Genomic DNA, 25,168 nt, shown 5'->3' with positions numbered 1-25,168 from the left:
TCACATCCATGATTGGGCGCCAACCATGTAACATGGGGCTTGATAGTAATCTATTCTCACAAAAATAATAATCAGCAATTGTGTCATATATAATGCAGCAACATCATACACGTCCAGTAGTTTGCCATGCAAAATTTACTCTGCCGTAATAAGCTGCTCACCACAGTTCCGTTTTGGTGGCTGTGACATACTTGGTGATATCATAGCATGCTGAGTAGCCAATCAGCAAGTAGTACTATAACAGATGCATAGACCATAAGGCCTAGAATAAGGTACATTATGTAATACCCTTAGTACAGTGGTTCCCAAACTTTTTTGAATCACGGCGCCCTAGAGTATCAGAATTTTTTTCACGGCACCTCTAGGCCAAAAATTTCTTATTGAGAAATTTAGAAAAAATATATTAGGCTCAATTATGTGGTGCAGGACAAGATTAGCTTCTGTTTGTTCACATATTTTATAATTATCAGCCACCAGAACTGGTTTTGTCTACTCATTAACCACATCATTTGAATTGGTCCGGGACCACCAAGCCAGGGCACCTCTGCAAGTTTCCCGAGGCACCCCAGGGTGCCACGGCACATAGTTTGAGAACCACTGCCATAGTATACAATATATCCAATATTTAGCATCCTAATAACACTCTCCATTGCCTGTCCTTAGCTGTTGTCCTTACTGATACAGCTTACTGGAAAACTGTTTAATAAAAGCCTAAACGTATAAATGTCCCTTTATTTTGTTGCTTTTAAATTGTATTTATTTAGTAACTTAATTTTAACAGATTACACTTTCCTGACATTTTTTAAATATTGAGCAAGAAAATTTTACTGTTATCATAATTATTATTATAATTGATTTATACAATGTTCCTCTTTAATAAAAAATCTCAGTGCGAGCGCAATTGCAACAGTACTTTGACCAGTGTGCATTGTGATCGTGGCACATGCGCAGTCTGCCACTAATCTCTCTATTACGTGAACATCCAAATTGAATACAAACATGAATTAGGGCCCATAGCACGGCTATCGTGCACACATAACACTGATAATAATTACTGGAAGCTAAGATAAAGGCAGAATCTTGCTGCATATTTTTGTAGATGGAAAAAGTTGGCTATGGGGTTTATTTAATGGAGGGCAATTTATATAAATCCCTGATTATTTTATTTGTGCCATGGGATTAAAGTTGAGTTTCCATAAAGGCAGAACTTGCCATTTTGGGTTGGTTACCACCAGGTTTTGCCTTTACAATAATAACTGCTTTACATCCCATAGCAAAATTATCAAATATCAGTAAGTTTGCCAAATTGCATATGGTCAGATTTACTAGCCAGAGAAGTACAATTTATGATTTATGTTCCATGGTGGGCACACTTATTACTACAAATGTATTCTTAATTACACACATTCCCCATTGTAATATATCTCTGGAAGAAACGGAGAGATAAGTTGGGTGGCATTATATATGATGTAAATAGCAAAGGGCCTAATATACCATTTATCTAGATTGGAAAACCCTTTATAATGTATGTTTACTATGTAACTCTACTAATGAGCCATCAGGCACAGGCTCCTTTACTAAACATTAGATAGCATAACTGCCATTTACACTGAAGACTTAAGTTCCCTCCATGAGAAAATTATTTACTACTAGGAAAATAAATCTTTCTTACCATATCTGTATAATTCTACAGGTACAAGTACAGTACGGTATCTATATATGATACAGACCTTTATAAAGTGATATGATCTAACACTAACACCAGTGAGAGAAATAACCAACCTAAAAGGTAGATATTGCTGCATTTATACAGCTTGATCATAAGGAAAGAATATGACAAGTCTATACTCAGATCCATGATTGGTCACCAACCATATAATATGGGGCTTGATGGTAATGTTTTTTCTCAAAATCAGCAAATATAGCAGCAAATGTGCAACAACACGATGCACGTCCAGTAGTTTGCAAAGCAAATTCTACTCTGCAGTAATAACAAGTTCTGCAGCACAGTTCCGTCTTGGTGACTGTGACATACTTGGTGACGTCTTAGAATGCTGAGTTCAGCAGCCAATCAGCTGTCTCAAGTGTTATGTAGTACTATAATAGATGCATAGACTTTAAGACCTAATATACATAATGCTCATCATGTAATACCCAAAGTATACATTATGGGGCTTATTCAGACTGGGTCGCTGCAGCGGCAGTGATCACAGTCTGAATCCTTTTGTGGAGTCCGCATGTGTCTCAGGGCTTTGATCGCCTTTGCATGATTGACAGGCAGAGGCGGTAGCAGGGTGGGAGGAGCCGTGCCAATGCGTTAGAACACTATTAACGGGGCACAGTTTGGACAACAGAGGCATGTCCGGACCATTGGGGGGGTGGGACGCTGGGGCTGTGTGATATCACATGCAGCCTCTGCAACCTGGGGCATGGCGAGTAGCGGCCTGGCAGCATGCAGGAGCTGCGCTGGCAGGGAGCTACTCGCCAGGTACAAAAGCATCGCCGCTGTGCCATGCTTTTGTACCTGTGTGGGCGGGAGGGGGGGTAGGACCTGACATGCAGGGTAGACTAGCCCTGTGCTGGGCATCCCCCCACATGTCAGAGTAAATGATCGTAGATGTGCTAAATTTAGCACATCTACAATCAGATCTGAATTACCCTTCATATTCAACATTTATCATTCCAATAACATGACCTGTCCTTTTAAATTGTATTCATTTAGTAACAATTCATTTTAACAGATTACACTATCCTGATATTTGTTAAGTATTGGGCAAGACATTTTATCATTATAATTATTATTTTCATTGATTTATGCAGTGTTTCACAGTGCCAGAAAATGGGAAAACAGAGGACAAATAAAATGCTTAAGTTATCGTCCCCCCATCCTTGGCACCCCTTACTCCCCCCAACCCTCTCATAACACACACACAGTCAGGCCCTTCGATGGGGGGGGACAAAGGGATACTTGTGCAGGGCCCCAAGGACCAGGAACACAAATAACGGGGCCACAGTGCCAATATTGCTTTTTAAATTATATGCTCCAACTGCTCAATTTAAGTAGAAATACAATTAACAGGCCCTCTTAACCCCCCTCCTCCTTCTTTGGGCCATGCTGAATTGCCATCATTATGCATGTCGCTGCGCTGATGCTTTTCTGTATGTCCCTGCCACCGCCACCAAAGAGCCAGGTCGCCCAGCAGGAAAACTACCTGCCGGGCTCACTGTCAGTCTGAGTGAAAGGCTCCATTTTTTTTAAAGATCCCCTCTGCCAAGTTAAGGGGGGTTGAGGGAGCCCCAGAGATATCAGTGTGCTGGGCTTCAAGGTTTCTGTTGCTGACCCTGACCCAGACCCCTGAACTATCCCTAATGCCTGCTGTAAAAATCTATATTTCTCTGTATATAGTGTATTGTAAGAAAATATCTGCATACCTCCCAACTATCCCGATTTTCGTAGGACAGTCCCATTTTTTGGGGTCTGTCCTGCTGTCCCTCCCGTGGGCTGCAGTGTCCCGAAGTGGGGGGAGGTCCAATTGGGAGGCTCCCTAGCACTCGCTGCTCTGCTCAGTTCAGAGCAGAGCAGTGGTGAATAGACGCTGTGCACATGCGCACAGCATCTATTCTAGTGAGGGAGAGGGCTGGGGGCACAGGCAGTAGCTCACAGAGCACTGGCCATGTGTCAACTGTGATGAAAATTGGAGGAATGCCATGCCCCCTTTTATTAGGCCATGCCCCCTTTTCGGCGGCTTCGGCGTGCAAGCAGTCCCTCCATCAGGAATCAGAATGTTGGGAGGTATGTATCTGTGAATCCAAAGGTACCGTAAGTGTGATATATACTTGCACTTCATCGCGGGGCGAGAACTTCTCCCTTAATTGAATTCAGCCCTATGAATAGAGGTTGCGTGTTCCCTGTGCAGCAAGGGTTAATCTCTGTAGCTTGTCACTCAAATTACATTGTTGCATTTTTTTTGCAGAAGTGGAGCTGGGAGCCGTAACCAGCTGCAATAATTAAGCTGGGTACACACTAGACCAGTGGTTCTCAACCTGTGTGCTGTGGCACCCTGGGGTGCCTCAGAACACTTGCAGGGGTGGCTTGGATTGGTGGCCCAGGACCAATTCAAATTATTTATAGTCAATGATATAGGCAAAACCAGTGCTGGTGGCTGGCAATCATAAAATATGTGCACAGATGAATATTCAGTCCCCAACCATATAACTGATCCTATGAATGACATATATAAAGACATATATATTTATTAGAGATGTGCAGCGGGCATTTTTCGTGTTTTGTGTTTTGGTTTTGGATTCGGGTCAGCGGTCGTGTTTTGGATTCGGACGCGTTTTGGCAAAACCACCCTTTCGGGGTTTTGGATTCGGATGTGTTTTGGATTCGGGTGATTTTTTTTAAAAACTCAAAAACAGCTAAAATCATAGAATCTGGGGGTCATTTTGATCCTATAGTATTATTAACCTCAATAACAATAATTTCCTTTCATTTCCAGTCTATTCTGAACACCTCACAACACACAATATTATTTTAAGTCCTAAAATTTGCACAGAGGTCGCTGGATGACTAAGCCAAGAGACCCAAGTGGGCGGCACAAACACCTGGCCCATCTAGGAGTGGCACTGCAGTGTCAGACAGGATGGCACTTCAAAAAATAGTCCCCAAATAGCACATGATGCAAATAATAAATAAAAAAAGAGGTGCAAGATGGAAATGTCCTTGGGCCCTCCCACCCACCCTTATGTTGTATAAACAGGACATGCACACTTTAACAAACCAATCATTTCAGCGACAGGGTCTGCCACACAACTGTGGCTGAAATGATTGGTTTGTTTGGGCCCGCACACAAAAAAGAAGAAATTAATCACCCCACCAAAAAAGAAGCAATTCATCTCTCCTTGCACAAACTGGCTCTACAGAGGCAGGATGTCATCCTCATCCTCACCCTCAGATTCCTCACCCCTTTCAGGGTGTAGATCCTCCTCCTCATCACAGATTATTAATTTGTCCCCACTGGAATCCACCATCACAGGTCCCTGTGTACGCTCTGGAGGCAATTGCTGGTAAATGTCTCCACAGAGGAATTTATAATTCATTTTGATGAACATCATCTTCTCCACATTTAGTGGAAGTAACCTCCTACGCCAATCGCTGACAAGGTGACCGGCTTCACTAAACACTCTTTTGGAGTACACACTGAATGGGGGGCAATTTGGTAAAATAAAGCCAGTTTGTGCAAGGGCCTCCAAATTGCCTCTTTATCCTACCAGTATACATACGGACTGTCTGACATGCCTACAGTGATGCTGTCACCCATATAATCCTCCACCATTCGTTCAATGGCGACAGAATCATATGCAGTGACAGTAGACGACATGTCAGTAATCGTTGGCAGGTCCTTCAGTCCGGACCAGATGTCAGCACTTGCTCCTGACTGCCCTGCATCACCGCCAGCGGGTGGGTTTGGACATTTTATCCTTTTCCTGGCAGCTCCAGTTGCGGTAGAAAATGAAGGAGGAGCTGTTGACGGGTCACGTTCCGCTTGACTTGACAATTGTCTCACCAGCAGGTATTTGAACATCTGCAGACTTGTGTCTGCCGGAAAGAGAGATACAATGTAGGCTTTAAACCTAGGATCGAGCACGGTGGCCAAAATGTAGTGCTCTGATTTCAACAGATTGACCACCCATGAATCCTGGTTAAGCGAATGAAGGGCTCCATCCACATGTCCCACATGCCCAGCTGAATCGCTCCATCTTAGCTCCTCCTTCAATCTCTCCAGCTGCTTCTGCAAAAGCCTGATGAGGGGAATGACCTGACTTAGGCTGGCAGTGTCTGAATTGACTTCACGTGTGGCAAGTTCAATGGGTTGGAGAACCTTGCACAAGACGGAAATCATTCTCCACTGTGCTTGAGTTAGGTGCATTCCCCTTCCTTTGCCTATATCGTAGGCGGATGTATAGGCTTGAATGGCCTTTTACTGCTCCTCCATCCTCTGAAGCATATATAGGGTGAATTCCACCTCGTTACCACCTCTTGCTTCAGGTGATGGCAGGGCAGGTTCAGGAGTGTTTGCTGGCGCTCCAGTCTTCGGCACGCAGTGGCTGAATGCCGAAAGTGGCCCACAATTTTTCGGGCCACCGACAGCATCTCCTGCACGCCCTTGTCATTTTTCCAAAAATTCTGCACCACCAAATTCATTGTATGTGCAAAACATGGGATGTGCTGGAATTTGCCCACATGTAATGCACGCACAATATTGGTGGCGTTGTCCGATATCACAAATCCCCAGGAGAGTCTAAGTGGGGTAAACCAATGTGCGATGATGTCCCTCAGTTTCCGTAACAGGTTGTCAGCTGTGTGCCTCTTACGAAAAGCGGTGATACAAAGCGTAGCCTGCCTAGGAACGAGTTGGCGTTTGTGGGATGCTGCTACTGGTGCCGCCACTGTTGTTGCTGCAGGAGGCAATACATCTGCCCAGTGGGTTGTCACAGTCATATAGTCCTTAGTCTGCCCTACTCCACTTGTCCACATGTCCGTGGTTAAGTGGACAGTGGGTACAACTGCATTTTTTAGGACACTGAGAACACTTTTTCTGACGTCCCTGTACATTCTCGGTATCGCCTGCCTACTGAAGTGGAACCTAGATGGGATTTGGTACCAGGGACACACTACGTCAAGCAATTCTCTAAGTCCCTGTGAATTAACGGTGGATACCGGACGCACGTCTAACACTAACATAGCTGTCAAGGCCTGAGTTATCTGCTTTGCAACAGGATGACTGCTGTGATATTTCATCTTCCTCGCAAAGGACTGTTGGACAGTCAATTGCTTAATGGAAGCAGTACAAGTGGTCTTCTGACTTCCCCTCTGGGATGACGATCGACTCCCAGCAGAAACAACAGCAGCGCCAGCAGCAACAGCAGCAGTAGGCGTTCCACTCAAGGATCCATCGGAGGAATCCCAGTTAGGAGAGGACTCGTCAGTCTTGCCAATGACATGGCCTGCAGGACTATTGGCGTTCCTGTCTAAGAAGGAAATTGACATTGAGGGAGTTGGTGGTGTGGTTTGCAGGAGCTTGGGTACAGGAGGAAGAAGGGATTTAGTTGTCAGTGGACTGCTTCCGCTGTTACCCAAAGTTTTTGAACTTGGGAATGACTTCTGATGAATGCGCTCCAGGTGACGTATAAGGGAGGATGTTCCTAGGTGGTTAACGTCCTTACCCCTACTTATTACGGCTTGACAAAGGCAACACACGGCTTGACACCTGTTGTCCGCATTTCTGTTGAAATAATTCCACACCGAAGAGGTGATTTTTTTTGGTATTTTGACCAGACATGTCAATGGCCTTATTCATCCCACGGACAACAACTGTCTCCCCGGGTGCCTGATTTAAACAAACCACATCTCCATCAGAATCCTCCTCGTCAACTTCCTCCTCTGCGCCAGCAACACCCATATTCTCATCCTGGTGTACTTCAACAGTGATATCTTCAATTCAATATCACAAAATGGACTGTGGATGCTCCTTCCAGCACTTGAAGAGGGCGTGCAAATGGTGGAAGGAGCCACCTCTTCCCGTCTAGTGTTGGGAAGGTCAGGCATCGCACCCGCCAACACATTTGGACACTCCTTGGGGATTTGTGATTTAGAATGCACAGTTCTTTGCTGTGCTTTTGCCAGCTTAACTCTTTTCATTTTTCTAGCGGGAGGATGAGTGCTTCCATCGTCATGTGAAGCTGAACATGAGGAACATAGGAGAGGGCCTTAGCCGTTCCTTGCCACTCCGTGTCGTAAATGGCATATTGGCAAGTTGACGCTTCTCCTCAGACGTTTTAATTTATATTTTTGGGTTATTTTACTGAACTTTTGCTTTTTGGATTTTACATGCTCTCTACTATCACATTGGGCATCGGCCTTGGCAGACGACGTTGATGACATTTCATCGTCTCTGCCATGACTAGTGGCAACAGCTTCAGCACTTGGTGGAAGTTGATCTTGATCTTTCCCTATTTTACCCTCCAAATTTTTGTTCTCCATTTTTTAATGTGTGGAATTATATGCCAGTAATATATCTGGAATTAGATGGCAGTAATGTCTGGAATTAGATACCACTAGATAGATACCAGATACCACTGTGACTGGAATGATGATGACCTATGCACAGTGACAGGACACTACCACAGCACCCTACAGCAGCAAGATGCAGCACAAGACACTGAGCACTGACCAGTGATACTGAGCACTGATGATACTACTGAGCAGTGATACTGAGCACTGATGATACTACTGAGAACTGACACTGAGTAGGACGATGCAGCACAAGACACTGAGCACTGACCAGTGATACTGAGCACTGATGATACTACTGAGCAGTGATACTGAGCACTGATGATACTACTGAGAACTGACACTGAGCAGCACAATACAGCACAAGACACTAAGCACTGACCAGTGCTTCTGAGCACTGATGATACTACTGAGCAGTGATACTGAGCACTGATGATACTACTGAGAACTGACACTGAGCAGCACGATGCAGCACAAGACACTGAGCACTGACCAGTGATACTGAGCACTGATGATACTACTTAGCAGTGATACTGAGCACTGATACTACTGAGAACTGACACTGAGCAGCATGATGCAGCACAAGACACTGAGCACTGACCAGTGATACTGAGCACTGATGATACTACTGAACAGTGATACTGAGCACTGATGATACTACTGAGCAGTGATACTGAGAACTGACACTGAGCAGCACGATACAGCACAAGACACTGAGCACTGAGCAGTGATACTGAGCACTGATTATACTACTGAGCAGTGATACTGAGCACTGATACTACCGAGAACTGACACTGAGCAGCACAATGCAGCACAAGACACTGAGCACTGAGCACTGAACAGTGATACTGAGCACTGATGTTACTACTGAGCAGTGATACTGAGAACTGACACTGAGCAGCACGATGCAGCACAAGACACTGAGCACTGAGCAGTGATACTGAGCACTGATGATACTACTGAGCAGTGATACTGAGCACTGATGATACTACTGAGCAGTGATACGGAGAACTGACACTGAGCAGCACGATGCAGCACAAGACACTGAGCACTGACCAGTGATACTGAGCACTGATGATACTACTGAGCAGTGATACTGAGCACCGATACTACTGAGAACTGACACTAAGCAGCACGGTACAGCACAAGACACTGAGCACTGACCAGTGATACTGAGCACTGATGATACTACTGAGCAGTGATACTGAGCACTGATGATACTACTGAGTACTGACACTGAGCAGCACGATGCAGCACAAGACACTGTACTAGTATTAGTATTAGTATTAGTGAGCAGCACAAAAGCACTCTGGAATTGTCACCCCCCAGATACCACTGTGACTGGAATGATGATGACCGATGCACAGTCACAGGACACTACCACAGCACCCTACAGCAGCAAGATGCAGCACAAGACACTGTACTAGTATTAGTAAATGTATTACTGAGTAGCACGATGCAGCACAAGACAATGAGCACTGATACTGAGCACTGATTGTCACAACTGAGGGCCTGAGCTGACGGGAGGCAGCCTCAGTTGTAGGGGCTGAGATGTACCGGAACCTGGGAGGCTGTATCAGACCCCTGGACATGTAAGTAACATGAATAATAACTGCCCGAAGGCGTGACCACGACAACTTGGATAAAAGTCAATGATGTTTATTATGACAACTCCGCAACACAGCAGCAGTAAAAGAAAACGTAAAAGTCAGCAAAGAATAAATACAGTTCCTGGGTACCACAGGATGGCAGGAGCCACACTGGGTCGCTGAAGATAAAACGGCCGCTGTGGATACTGGCTGGAACCAGACTGTTGTCAGCACGGAGTGGATACTGGCTGGAACCAGCTAAATAATAAATGAACTTGGGAGCGATGAAATATGAGCTGAAATGTAGAACTTGAGAGCGGAGAAATAATAATACCGGTGGAGAGTGGTAAAGTGTAGAAAGGACACCGGCCCTTCAAGAGAAGCTGTACTCTGCTGGAAGCTGGGCTGGAAGCAGGTAATGTTGCAGCTGGAAACAGATGAATCCACAATGGACTGGAGAGTCAGGCTACACCGCAGGTGGAATGCTGGTGCGGGTCTCTATGGTGGAAGTCTTGAGACAGGAGCTGGAACCTGGAAGACAATCACAGGAGAGAGACAAACAGGAACTAGGCTTGACAACTAAAGCACTGACGCCTTCCTTGCTCAGGCACAGTGTATTTATACCTGCAGCAAGGAAGGGATTGGCTAGGCAATTATGCAGATTATCAATACTGAGAACAGATTGGTGGAAATGATCAGCTGACAGAATCCAAGATGGCTGCGCCCATGCAGACACTTGGAGGGAAGTTTGGTTTGTAATCCATGTGGTAATGAAAACAGTAATGGCGGCGCCGGCCACCGGAGACAGGAGGCGCCAAGCTGACAGGTGCACATCCAACCACGCGGACACAGCGGAGGCCGCGGCTGACGAAATCGCCACTCAGACACTCTGCATGCAGAAGCTCAGGGACGGCGGCGGAGGCCGCGGGAGACGCCATGCCAGGTGTAATATGGCGTTTACTGTGACAGCGTCTCAGAGTGACAGGAGAGGATACAGGAATGTAAACATCAGGATAACAGATGGGATCCGGTCCTGGAGCGCTGAGCCAGCCTTAGGAGGCATCTGATGGGTAAGAAATGGCGTCCAGATACCCGGATCGTGACAGCACCCCCCCCTTTAGGAGTGGCCCCAGGACACTTCTTTGGCTTTTGAGGAAACTTGGAATGGAATCTCCGGACCAAGGCAGGAGCATGGACATCAGAAGCATTGGTCCATGAACGTTCCTCAGGGCCATAACCCTTCCAGTCAATAAGATATTGTAGTTGACCGTAACGGTGACGTGAGTCCAGGATCTTGGCTACTTCATACTCAACGCCTCGTTGAGTTTGGACTTTCGGAGTTGGAGGAAGTGAGGAATGAAACCGATTCAATATCAGCGGTTTCAACAGGGAAACATGGAATGTCCTGGGTATTTTTAAGAAGGGAGGCAACTGAAGTCTGTAAGCAACAGGATTGATGACTTGTTCAATCTTGAAAGGACCGATATAGCGAGGTGCAAACTTCATACTGGGAACTCTTAACCTCAAATTCTTCGTGGATAACCATACCCGATCACCCACCTTGAGAGCAGGAACTGCTCAACGCTTCTTATCCGCAAACTTCTTGTACCTGAACGATGCCTTGAGCAGAGCTGATCGTACGCTCTTCCAGATATTGGCAAACTGGTGCAAGGTGATATCCACTGCGGGAACAGAAGTTGCTGGAAGCGGTTGGAACTCAGGGACTTTAGGGTGGAATCCAAAGTTGGTGAAGAATGGTGTTGAAGCAGATGAAGAATGATACTGGTTGTTATGACAGAACTCGGCCCAGGGAAGTAATTGAACCCAGTCATCTTGAGAGGAGGACACATAGATGCGGAGGAAGGCCTCCAAGTCCTGATTCACCCTCTCGGTTTGACCATTGGTCTGAGGATGGTAAGCCGTGGAAAACTTTAGCTTGACTTGGAGGACTTGACATAAACTTCGCCAGAATTTGGCTGTGAATTGAACTCCTCGATCTGAGATAATTTCTTCAGGAAGACCGTGGAGTCGGAAGATCTCTTGTATGAATACTTGAGCCAACTTGGAAGCTGACGGAAGACCAGTGAGAGGAATGAAGTGTGCCATCTTGGTGAACCGGTCAACTACCACCCAGATGGTATTGAACTTGTTGCACATGGGTAAATCTGTAATAAAATCCATCGACAAATGGGTCCAAGGTCGACGGGGAACAGATAGTGGAACCAGTTGCCCCGCAGGCGACTGGCGGGATACCTTATGTTGAGCACACTTTGGGCAAGATGCAATAAACTCCAAGACGTCCTTTTTCAGAGTTGGCCACCAATAGGACCTAGAGATAAACTCCAGGGTTTTTTTGATACCTGTATGTCCGGCAAAACGGGAAGCATGGGCCCAATGCATGAGCTTCTTCCTTAGCATCGGTTTCACAAAACTTTTCCCTGATGGGGGCGTAGAGTCCATCCCTACCGTGGAGAATGCCAACGGATTTATAATAGGATGCTTGTCTGAAGACTCTGACTCATTTTCTTGCTCCCATGAGCGGGAAAGGGCATCGGCCTTGCGATTCTGAGAGCCCGGACAGAACTGGAGTTTAAAGTCGAACCTGGAAAAGAAAAGTGCCCATCTGGCCTGACGAGGGTTGAGACATTGTGCGCCTTTCAGATATAAAAGGTTCTTGTGGTCTGTAAGTATGGTGATTGAATGAGAAGCTCCCTCCAACAGATACCTCCACTCTTCTAGAGCGAGCTTGATGGCTAGCAACTCCTGGTCGCCAATGGCATAGTTGCGCTCAGCTGGGGAGAACTTCCGGGAGAAGAAACTGCAAGGGTGTAAATGGCCATCTTTAGCCCTCTAAGATAACACCGCTCCTACTCCAACGGAGGAGGCATCCACCTCTAAGATGAAAGGAGAGTCGATGTCAGGCTGTTTCAGAACAGGCGCAGAGATGAACCTTTGTTTTAAAAGATGAAATGCTTGCATGGCTTCTTCAGACCACTTGGACGGGTTAGCACCCTTCTTAGTGAAAGCAGTAATAGGCGCCACAATGGTGGAAAAGTCTCGTATAAACTTTCGGTAATAGTTGGCGAACCCCAAGAACCTCTGGACCCCTTTGAGGGTTAAGGGTATCGGCCAATTTTGGATTGCTTGTAGTTTCTCAGGATCCATCTCTAGTCCGGAACCGGACACAATGTACCCTAGAAACGGAATGGACTTGACTTCAAAGACGCATTTCTCTAATTTGCAATAGAGATGATTGACACGGAGACGGGACAGAACCTCTTTAACCCAAAAACGATGTTCCTCTAAATCGTTGGCAAAAATGAGGATATCGTCTAGATAGACCATGACATGACGGTATAGAATGTCTCTGAAGATCTCATTGACAAAATGCTGGAAGACAGCTGGAGCATTGCTCAATCCGAAGGGCATGACGAGGTACTCATAATGTCCGTCACGGGTGTTAAAGGCGGTCTTCCACTCGTCACCCTCACGGATCCGGATGAGATTGTATGCACCTCTCAAGTCCAGCTTTGTAAAGATGGTAGCTCCGCTAACTCTGTCAAAGAGCTCAGTAATCAGGGGTAAAGGATAACGGTTCTTGATGGTAATGTCGTTCAAACCTCTGTAGTCGATGCACGGCCGCAGACCACCATCTTTCTTTTTTACAAAAAAGAAGCCTGCGCCGGCTGGAGAAGAAGAAGGTCGAATGAACCCCTTTGCTAGGTTCTCTTTAATATATTCCTCCATAGAATGCGTCTCAGGCAGAGACAACGGATAAGTTCGGCCTCGAGGTGGAACCTTCCCTGGAACGAGATCAATCGGGCAGTCCCATTCTCTATGAGGAGGAAGGATATCAGCAGAAGCTTTACTGAACACATCCGTGAAATCTTGATATGGAGGAGGTGGAACATCAGACGACCTGGGGGAGGAAGAACAGACAGGCAATACTTTAAACAAACATGTCTCAGCACAGGAGGAACCCCATGCCAGGATTTGCGTAGTCGTCCAATCAATTGTAGGATTGTGAAGACGGAGCGATGGAAGGCCCAGGACCACAGGATGTGTGGCTCTTGGAATCACTAAAAAAGAAATAAGTTCGGAATGAAGAACTCCCACTCTCAGACGAACTGGTAGAGTCCTTAAAGAAATAACTGCATCAAAAATTTTGCTGCCATCCACGGCAGTTAAAGAAATGGACGAAGGAAGTCTCTCGGTGGGTAGGGACCACCGTTTAACATAGGCTTCGGTAATAAAGTTCCCAGCTGCTCCGGAATCAAGGAGGGCAATGACGTTCCGATAACGTTGAGCAACTTGAAGCGAGACTGGGAGATTACAATCTTGAGGAGATGGAGAGGAAATCATTACTCCTAGCCGGCCCTCTCCTTGGCGAGCTAGGATTTGGAGTTTCCCGGACGTTTGGGACAGGTATTAATGGTGTGAGACGGAGCTGCACAATACAGACAGAGAGACTCGGAGAGACGTCTTCGGCGCTCAGCAGGAGTTAAACGGGAACGGCCAATTTGCATGGGCTCATCTTTAGTTGGTGACAGTTGGCGAGGAGGAGGAGCAGAAGATTTTGGAGCAGATGATCTTCCACGCTCAGTTGCTCTCTCTCTGAAACGTAAATCAACTTTCATGCAGAGTGAGATTAGCTCATCTAACTTAGAGGGTAAGTCTCTGGTAGCTAACTCATCTTTAATACGCCCAGATAAGCCATGCCAGAATGCAGCATACAGGGCCTCGTCGTTCCATGCCAGTTCGGATGCCAGGATCTGGAACTGTATCAGATATTGTCCTACAGTACATGACCCCTGGCGTAAACGGAGAATCTCGGATGAAGCTGAGGTTACCCGGCCTGGCTCGTCGAAGATGCGCCTGAATGTTGAGACGAATGCAGTGTAAGAAGATAGCAGGGTGTCGGACCTCTCCCATAACGGTGATGCCCAATCAAGGGCTGAGCCACTGAGAAGAGAAATAATGTAGGCAATTTTTGTACGGTCACTAGGAAAATTGCCAGGTTGTAGCTCAAACTGAATCTCACACTGGTTGAGAAATCCCCTGCAGAATCTTGGAGATCCGTCAAATTTTGCTGGCGTTGGAAGATGAAGACGTGGAGCAGAAATGGGTAAGGTGGGTGGGGTTATAACTGGAGTCACTGTGGTTGACGCACCAGAAGCGCCTGAACCACGGAGAGTTGTCTGAATCCCATCCAGCCGAGTAGAGAGATCCTGGAGACAGCGGATGATGTGGCCCTGTGCAGCCTCCTGATGTTCTAGTCGGGCTGCCAGTTCTTGCATCGGCCTGGCCGCTTGATCCTGGTCTCCGGCTGGATTCATTAGGTCAGTGCTTACTGTCACAACTGAGGGCCTGAGCTGACGGGAGGCAGCCTCAGTTGTAGGGGCTGAGATGTACCGGAACCTGGGAGGCTGTATCAGACCCCTGGACATGTAAGTAACATGAATAATAACTGCCCGAAGGCGTGACCACGACAACTTGGATAAAAGTCAATGATGTTTATTATGACAACTCCGCAACACAGCAGCAGTAAAAGAAAACGTAAAAGTCAGCAAAGAATAAATACAGTTCCTGGGTACCACAGGATGGCAGGAGCCACAGGGCACTGGTAGTGTGAGATAGTTCTTATAATCTTCTAGATGGAAAGTCCTTACCAGGCCAAACTGCAGCAATGGAGATAACCCAGGATTGTACCAGCTGGTGTTCCAGGAAAAGCTGGGTCGCTGAAGATAAAACGGCCGCTGTGGATACTGGCTGGAACCAGACTGTTGTCAGCACGGAGTGGATACTGGCTGGAACCAGCTAAATAATAAATGAACTTGGGAGCGATGAAATATGAGCTGAAATGTAGAACTTGAGAGCGGAGAAATAATAATACCGGTGGAGAGTGGTAAAGTGTAGAAAGGACACCGGCCCTTCAAGAGAAGCTGTACTCTGCTGGAAGCTGGGCTGGAAGCAGGTAATGTTGCAGCTGGAAACAGATGAATCCACAATGGACTGGAGAGTCAGGCTACACCGCAGGTGGAATGCTGGTGCGGGTCTCTATGGTGGAAGTCTTGAGACAGGAGCTGGAACCTGGAAGACAATCACAGGAGAGAGACAAACAGGAACTAGGCTTGACAACCAAAGCACTGACGCCTTCCTTGCTCAGGCACAGTGTATTTATACCTGCAGCAAGGAAGGGATTGGCTAGGCAATTATGCAGATTATCAATACTGAGAACAGATTGGTGGAAATGATCAGCTGACAGAATCCAAGATGGCTGCGCCCATGCAGACACTTGGAGGGAAGTTTGGTTTGTAATCCATGTGGTAATGAAAACAGTAATGGCGGCGCCGGCCACCGGAGACAGGAGGCGCCAAGCTGACAGGTGCACATCCAACCACGCGGACACAGCGGAGGCCGCGGCTGACGAAATCGCCACTCAGACACTCTGCATGCAGAAGCTCAGGGACGGCGGCGGAGGCCGCGGGAGACGCCATGCCAGGTGTAATATGGCGTTTACTGTGACAGCGTCTCAGAGTGACAGGAGAGGATACAGGAATGTAAACATCAGGATAACAGATGGGATCCGGTCCTGGAGCGCTGAGCCAGCCTTAGGAGGCATCTGATGGGTAAGAAATGGCGTCCAGATACCCGGATCGTGACACTGATGATACTACTGAGAACTGACACTGAGCAGCACGATGCAGCACAAGACACTGTACTAGTATAAGTATCAGTGAGCAGCACAAAAGCACTCTGGAATTGTCACCCTCCAGATACCACTGTGACTGGAATGATTATGACCGATGCACAGTCACAGGACACTACTACCACAGCACCCTACAGCAGCAAGATGCAGCACAAGACACTGTACTAGTATTAGTATTACTGAGCAGCACAATGCAGCACAAGACAATGAGCACTGATACTGAGCACTGACACTGAGCACTGACACTGAGAGAATGTAGCCACGTCCTCTCTGTACTCTCTACAATGCCCGAGTGAAAATGGCGGCGGCGACGTACAGCTCTTTATATGGAATCCGAATCCCGCGAGAATCCGACAGCGGGATGATGACATTTTGCCTCGTTCGGGTTTTCCGAGTCAGGTGGGAATAACCGAGCCAGGCACGGAAACGTGTTTGACACGTGGAGTTCGGTAGGGTTCAGTTCTCGGAGAACTGAACCCGCTCATCTCTAATATATATATACATAAATAGATAGATATACTAATTGTTTTTAAAGCCCCACTCTGCCAAGTTAAGAGGGGTTAAGGGGGCCCCAGAGATATCCGTGTACTGGGCCCCAAGATTTCTAGTGCTGGTCCTGACCCTAGCCCAGACCTCTAAACTAACTCTAATGCATTAACCCTAAAGGTTATGACGAGGTGATGACCTCAAAACGCTGAAGCAAGAGAAAGTTGTTTTGTCATTTGAGTTGCAGTGCCATGATGCATGAAGGTGGTCACACATCATCCAAACCTGTTATATACATATATATATATATTCATATATATATATATATATATATATATATATATATTGGGGGGTCCCTGCACTCTCACTTAACATAGATAAGTGGTGGGGTGCCAGTCAGAGTCCAATCCCGTAGGGGATGGGGCCCATAGTACAACATACAGTATCTCCACTATGTGGAAAGACAGCACTCTCCAAATTAAAATAGAAAATCAAAAAAGTGAATATTTATTTCAAAGTTTTATCTTTGAAATAAATATTCACTTTTTTGATTTTCTATTTTAATTTGGAGAGTGCTGTCTTTCCACATAGTGGAGATACTGTATGTTATATATATATATATATATATATATATATATATACTATTTTTTTTTAAAACCTCTCTTTGCCAAGTCAAGGGGGGTTGCGGGGACCCCGGAGAGTATACCAGGCGCCAAGACTTCTGTTGCCGGCCCTGATGATACTCCTGGCAATTGCATCAAGCTTAAATTTGATCAATACAAGGATTTTTTTTTCCTTTGCAGCATTTTTCAAAATTATGGATTTCTTAAAATCATAGCAAACATGCCATTTCAAAACCAGCACAATATAAATACCCATCTCAAATCTTTTGCATACTAAGAATACAAATGATCAACTTTAGTAAACTGTGGGTTCAGAAGCCACACAAAAAAAAACTCGAAAAACTACCAGAAAAATTAGGGGTTTCTGGCAGGAGAGATTCAGGAAATCGTAGACCATTGACCAATTAGTGCCTAGGAAACTTTTATACTGTAAGAAACACCATACCTCTTTTCAAACATGGCTGTGGCATTATGGCTGACGAGAAACCTTGAGTATCTCATTTTAGAGGCTGTTGTTAGGAAAGTGAAGAGAGCAGGAGGTTAAGGGAGCCCAGAACTGAAAGCTAGGTCAGATTAGGTCCCACTCCGTCTGTATATTTTGAGCTCCATTGGCTCTGGACTACCTCTCAGATAACCAGGGCCGGACTGCCTATCTGGCACTTCTGGCAAATGCCAGAAGGGCCGATGGGCAGGTGGGTCGGTCTGGTACCACAGAGAGTCGTGAAGGCTGCGCGCAGCATAGCCTCAGACTCACTGGTTTAGCCGCCCCCCAGTCTCCATGGAAATGTGGGCATGCTGCGAGACCACGCCCCCTTGACTCGAGGCATGACCCTGTACATCGTGACAGCACGCCCCCCCCACGACGTGCGCAGGCGCGTTCACAAATGCCCGGGCTGAAACAGAGGCCCAGTCCCTGCAGATAACAGAAACCTCCTTCACTTGTATGAGTACACAAAACATAATGTCAAGCTTTTAACATCAAGAACCTAAATTATGTAGTAATCAGTGGCGGAACTGCTGGAGACAACGGAGTCAGTTGCCGCCGGGCTCCAGCCATAAAGAGGGCTCCTCCTCTGTTGTCTCCCACACCGCCCGTACCTGTCCCATTCTGCAGAGGACTCGGGAGCCGCCTAGCACAGCGCCTGTCAGCATCAGTGCGCTCGCTCCTCCGCTCCTGTTATGTGGTGTCAGTGCTCTGGTCACGGACGTCACGTGACTTTCGACCGCAACACGACAGAGCCTGCCTGACTGAGAAGCCGTCCACAGTGTGTGCAGGCGTGCAGAGCAGAGGGATACAGCTGTCACTGTGCAGGTGGGCCGCGGGCGGGAGAGCAGCAGGCGCAGCTCAGCAGGGTGCAGTGAAGAGTCAGTAACGATGTGGGGGGGGGGGGGGGAGTAGTGTATTACTTGCTTAACATTGTATTTCTGTGTGTGTATGTGTGACTGTGTGTGGGAGCATATGTGGTTGTCTATGTATATGTGCTGTGGTGTACATGTGGCTGGCTGTGCTTATGTGACTGTATATACTGTGGCTGTCTCTATATGTGACTATGTGTGTATAGTGTATGTGGCTGTCTGTGTATATATGACTGTGTGTGCATATGTCGGTATGTGTGTGTGTGTGTGTGTATATGTACACGTCTGTGTATATGTGACTGTGTGTGCACATATGTGGCTGGGTAGGTGTGTGTGTGGATATGTGGCTGTGGCTGTGTGGCCACTTGGTAGCTCTTGCAGCAGCTGCTTTGTGTGACCCCATGGGTCCCACAGCCGGCCGATGGTGTCGGAGATGATCAGATACTGGGTCCTAGGAAGCAATTCAGATCAGTGATGCATGCAGGAGGCGTCTACTCTTGCTGCATTATCATATTAGAGCTATTTTTGCTGCTTCTATGTAAGCAGCAATGATAGCTACTCTGTCCACATCTGAGTCAAGCCCTCTAGTAATATTGTACAATGTTACTCTATTAGAGAGTCAGGCCCAGATTTATCAAGCCTTGGAGAGTAATGAGTTGCACGGTGATAAAGTACAAACCAATCAGCTCATAACTGTCATTTTGAAAAACTCAGCCTGTAATATGGCAGTCAGGAGCTGATTGGCTGGTAATTTATCACTGTGCAATTTATAACTCTCAAAGCTTGATAAATCTGCACCTCAGTTACTTGGTAGAGCAGGACAATTTACTGGTGGATGGCCACAACCCTTGAGCAAGGGCTCTTCATACTCCAGTCCAACACTGCCTTGGCATATCATAGCAGACAGTGGGGAACTCAGGGCCCTAGTACCATCTAGTGCTGTGGAGAATACATAGTGGAAGAGTCAGATTAGAGAGAGGCCCAGTGATACATTTAGCACTTGTGTTTACTGAAAATTCAGTTTTATGTTGTTTTCACCCTTTAATGAAATCTAAAACACATTGCTTCTTTTCTACATTTATAGCCTTTCCTAGTATATTGAGAATGTCATGTGGGTTACACCTGTGCTACTCTTAACTTGGGATGTGTAGTGTACATTGTATTGTGAGCACTACTGAGCCATGGAAAAGCAAACCTTATAACCTGGCATACTTATGCTGTTTCTTTTAGAAATTTTAACAATAAAAACTGAAATTCATGTTAACTCCCCACCAAACCACATCAAAAAGTCTAGTTTCCTTGGCTTTAAAGTAGAACGAATGTAATTTAGAATGAACACTTTACCAATATTAACAAATAAAAACAAGTTAAAAAATATATATTCTCAGAGGTTAAAGTGAGCCGAAATGCGGCGGAACTGCGTTCCATCAGTTCCATTTGGAGACGGAACCATTTCCACCTCCTCCAACTCACCTAACCCAAGAAGTCAGCCCGGTGCACAGGGAGATTTCGGGCGCCCGCTGAGATTTTGTTACCAGCGGGCGCCCGGCTCCCTCCCCACAGCGGCATTCAGAGGCAGGAGCTCACTCCTGAGCTCCGGCTCCAGAGTCCCGTAGAGTGTACTATGGGAGAGATGTCATGACGTCTCTCCCATAGTTCCGAGGAGCGGGTGGCCACGGCTAGTTGGACGAGAGCGGTCGCAGGAGTGGGGATTCATGTAAGTATTGTTTTTTTTTTGGGTGTGTGTAATGGTCAAAACAACTAGGGGGGAATAATACAAGGGGCATTACTACTGTGGACACTACTATAGAGGGCATTACTACTGAAGTTAATAGTTACTACGGGGGGCAATAGTACAGGGGGCATGTCGCACTACAAATGTGGGCATTACCACTGGAGGCACTACTACAGGAGGGCATTACTACTGGGGGCACTACTACAGGGGTCATTACTACCGGGGGCACTTCTACAGGGGTCAATACTACAGGGGGCACTACTATAGGGGGCATTACTACTGGGAGAGCATTATTACTGGGGGAAGTACTACAGGGGGCATTACTAATGGGGGCAATTCTACAGGGAGCAGTACTGATGGGGGCAATACTACAAGGGGCAGTACTACAGGGGGCATTACTACTGGGGGCATGCCGCACTACTAATGGGGGCATTACTACAGGGGCATTGCGGCTGCTGTTACTGTTCCCAAGTCCGGCACATGCGCAGGTGTCCACCTGATATACATATCTCCACTGTTCCTCTCTGCCGCAGCGTCTTCTTCCCAAACAGATGAATGGTGACAGACGCACTACCATTCTTGAGCTCCAGAGGTACACAAGGAAAATCCTTAGATGCGGTTAATTTAAGGATAAATAACAGTGAGTGTGCCCGCGTTTCGCCCCTATCACCAAGAGGTTTTATCAAAGAGAAAGAGCTGAGCACACTTCCATTTTATATAAGGGCACTAGGAGCCACCTCCTTAATTGTCTTGCACTTGTGAAGCTCAGGTATGTTGTCAAGGTAAATCGATGGTTCCTGTGTATAACTTTGATCCACAATCTAAACTTATTTATATTTATTTAGACAAACACTAAACTATAAATGTTCCTTCCAGTTTTTATTCTTGACCTTGTATATTTGCAAGATAAATTTTATTTCTGTATTCTTTATCCATTATTAGCATAACAAATATATAATGAGGAATAAAACAGCCACAATCGTTTTTAATTTTTATTTTTTATTGCAGTTAAATAGTAAGTGAACCATACATGGGGCATATCAAATTATCCGCAAGATTTTTGTGGCAAAAATTAAATCCCAGTTTCAGATTAACACAAAAAAACTGTCAAAAACACCTGTAACTCCCACCTGCAATGTTAAACATATCTGTCCCATCCATACAGAGCCGGCCCTAGGTAAAGGCAAACTAGGCAAATGCCTAGGGTATTTGGTATGCCATGGGGCACAAGCAGCTTCTGCTAATTAAAATGATATGCGGCATGCCTATATTCTGTTTGTGACTGCGGCTGTATCTGCATGCAAAATGCTACATTACAGTGTATTCCTGGAAATCAGTGTAACGTAGCATTTCACATGCAGATACAGCCGAGGTCGCACACAGAATATACTGTATGTATGCCGCATATAATTTTAACCAGCAGAAGTTGCTTGTAACGTAGTAACATAGTCACATAGTATTTGAGGTTGAATAGAGGCAAATTGCCCATCGTGTTCAACCTGTTTTAAGTTGTGATGATTCTACATACTTGCTAAATAATGCATACCCTCCAACTGTACCTTTATAATAGGTACAGTACCTTTTTTTAATGGTCTGTACCGATTTTTGGCTCTCTAAACTTCCATTGAAAGTATAGGAAAAGGGACGTGGTCACGCCCCCTTTACCCATAGCCACGCCCCTTTTTCTAGTTTGTACCGATTTTTGTGTGTAAAATGTTGGAGGGTATGAATAATGTTTTATGACTAGTTAGCTACTGTAACTCATGTTACCCCTGCATTAACCACGTTGATATTTTAAGTATTATAACCTTGGATAGCTTTTTCATTCAGAAATTTATCCATTCCTTTTTTAAATCCAATTACAGAGTCCGCCATTACCACCTTCCCTGGCAGGGAATTCCACATCCTGATTGCCCTAACAGTGAAGAACCCTTTCCTCCGTTGCATTCTGAACTTTCTCTCCTCCAGTCGCAGCGAGTGCCCACGTGTCCTAAACTGTGTTCTTTTAATAAATAATTCCTCTGATAACTCTTTGTGATGTCCCTTTACATATTTGAAGATATTAATAATATCTCCTCTTAGGCGCCTCTTTTCTAGTGTATACATATTCAGCCTAGTAAGTCTTTCCTTATAGTCCAGTCCTTCTAGGCCTTTAATCAATTTAGTAGCTCGCCTTTGAACACTTTCGAGTTCACTGATGTCTTTTTTATACAATGGTGCCCAAAACTGAACACAATATTCCAGGTGCGGACGTACCAATGCCTTATACAGCGGCATGATTACATCCGCGTCCCTTGTCTCAATTCCCCTTTTTATGCACGCTAGCACCTTACTTGCCTTCTTTACTGCGTTTTGACATTGTGTATGGTTATTAAGCCTATTATCAATGAATACCCCCAAATCTTTTTCCAACTCTGTTTCCCCTATGCGTTCCCCATTTAATATGTAGGATGCAAGTTTGTTTTTAGTCCCAAAATGCATAACCTTGCATTTGTCTGTATTGAACCTCATTTTCCATTTAGATGCCCAGAGTTCAAGTTTAGATAGATCATTCTGCAAGGACTCCACATCCAATTCTGAATTAATTACCTTACACAGTTTAGTATCATCTGCAAAGATTGACACTGTGCTTTCCAGGTCTATTTCTAGGTCATTGATAAATATGTTGAACAGTAGTGGTCCGAGTACGGACCCTTGTGGTATTCCGCTGACTACTGGGGACCAGGTTGAGGACTTCCCGTTGACCACTACTCGCTGTAACCTGCTATCCAACCAGCTGCTTATCCATGTGCAAATAATTTTTCCTAGGCCAATCTCCTTTAATTTGATCATCAGTCTCCTGTGAGGAACTGTATCGAAGGCTTTTGCAAAATCTAGGAAGACCACATCCACTGCTTTTCCTTGATCAAGATTATTGCTCACTTCCTCGTAGAAGCTAATTAAGTTAGTCTGACATGACCTGTCCCTCACAAACCCATGCTGGTACTTGCTAATAATCCTAGAGGACTTTAGATACTCCTGTATGACGTCCCTTAGAATTCCTTCCAATATTTTCCCCACTATAGATGTTAAACTAACTGGTCTGTAGTTTCCCGGAAGATTTTTGGATCCCTTTTTAAATAATGGCACTACCTCAGCTATACGCCAGTCCTTCGGTACCATGCCTGATCTAATTGAACTATTGAAAATCAAGTATAGGGGTCGTGCTAGTTGTGAACTAAGCTCCATAAGAACTCTCGGGTGAAGTCTATCAGGACCAGGTGATTTATTAATCTTAATTTTGCTTAGTCTCTCCCGGACTACTTCTTCGCTTAAACAAGTATCTAACCATGAATCATTTTAACCTTTTACCGTTTATGTATTTAAAAAACTTTTTTGGATTGGTTTTACTCTCTATAGCGATTTGCTTTTCATTTTCCATTTTAGCTGCTCTTATTGCTTTTTTGCGTTTCTTATTACACTCCTTGTAATACTTGAAAGACTCCTCCTTTCCATTAGATTTAAATGCTATGAAAGCCCGCTTTTTTTTATCAATTTCTGCCTTAACCTTCTTGTTAAGCCACATCGGTTTGAGTTTTATACTCCTGCATTTACTGCCCATGGGAATAAAGTTATGAATATTGCTATCCAGCAACCCTTTTAAAACATCCCACATTTCCGAAGTGTTCTTGTTATTAAACAGGACCTCCCACTCTATGTCGTTAAGTGCACATCTAAGCATACTGAAATTAGCCTTCCTAAAGTTAAAAGTTTTGGTGGAACCCCTGTAGCTATGTTTCCTGAAATTGATGTCGAATGTGATCATATAGTGATCACTGTTACCCAAAGTCTCCCCAACTTTTGTGTTTGATATAATGTCCATATTATTAGTAATTACTAGATCCAGGGTAGTTTTACCCCTAGTTGGGTCCTCGACTAATTGAGACAAGTAGTGATCCCTAAACATATTTAAGAACCTGCTGCCCTCGCTTTAGCACATGAATCGTTACTCCAGTTTATATCCGGGTACTAAAAATCCCCAATTACAAGGATGTCCCCCAATCCCGCAGCCATTTTGATTTGCTGCAATAGTTGTTTTTCCTCATGTATGCTAATATCCAGCTGTTTGTAGTATGTGCCTATGACTAGTTTTTTTGCATCAATTCCCCCACTTGAGATTTCTACCCATAGTGACTCCACATTATCGCCAGTCTCCTCATAGATAACCTCCTTTAGGTATGGTTTAAGTGATGGTTTAACATAAAGACATACACCTCCTCCTCTTATGTTATCCCTGTCCCTCCTAAAAAGAGAATACCCCTCCAAGTTAGTAACCCAGTCGTGAGAGTCGTCCCACCATGTTTCCGTAATACCTATAATGTCATACTGAGCCTTTGATGCTAACAATTCCAATTTCCCCGGACTCCCGGAATGAATATTGCCGATATTGCCGGTAGATGGCGTTCCACCCAACGTAGAATCCGTGAGACTTCCTTCATTGCCAAACGGCTTCGAGTGCCGCCTTGATGATTTATGTAAGCCACTGTGGTGGCGTTGTCCGACTGTACTTGAACAGGACGGTTCTGAATTAAATGCTGGGCCAGGTTCAACGCA

Source organism: Pseudophryne corroboree, chromosome 2 (genome assembly GCF_028390025.1).
Source record: "Pseudophryne corroboree isolate aPseCor3 chromosome 2, aPseCor3.hap2, whole genome shotgun sequence".
NCBI classification, from domain to species: Eukaryota; Metazoa; Chordata; class Amphibia; order Anura; family Myobatrachidae; genus Pseudophryne; species Pseudophryne corroboree.
This window is presented reverse-complemented; position numbering follows the sequence as displayed.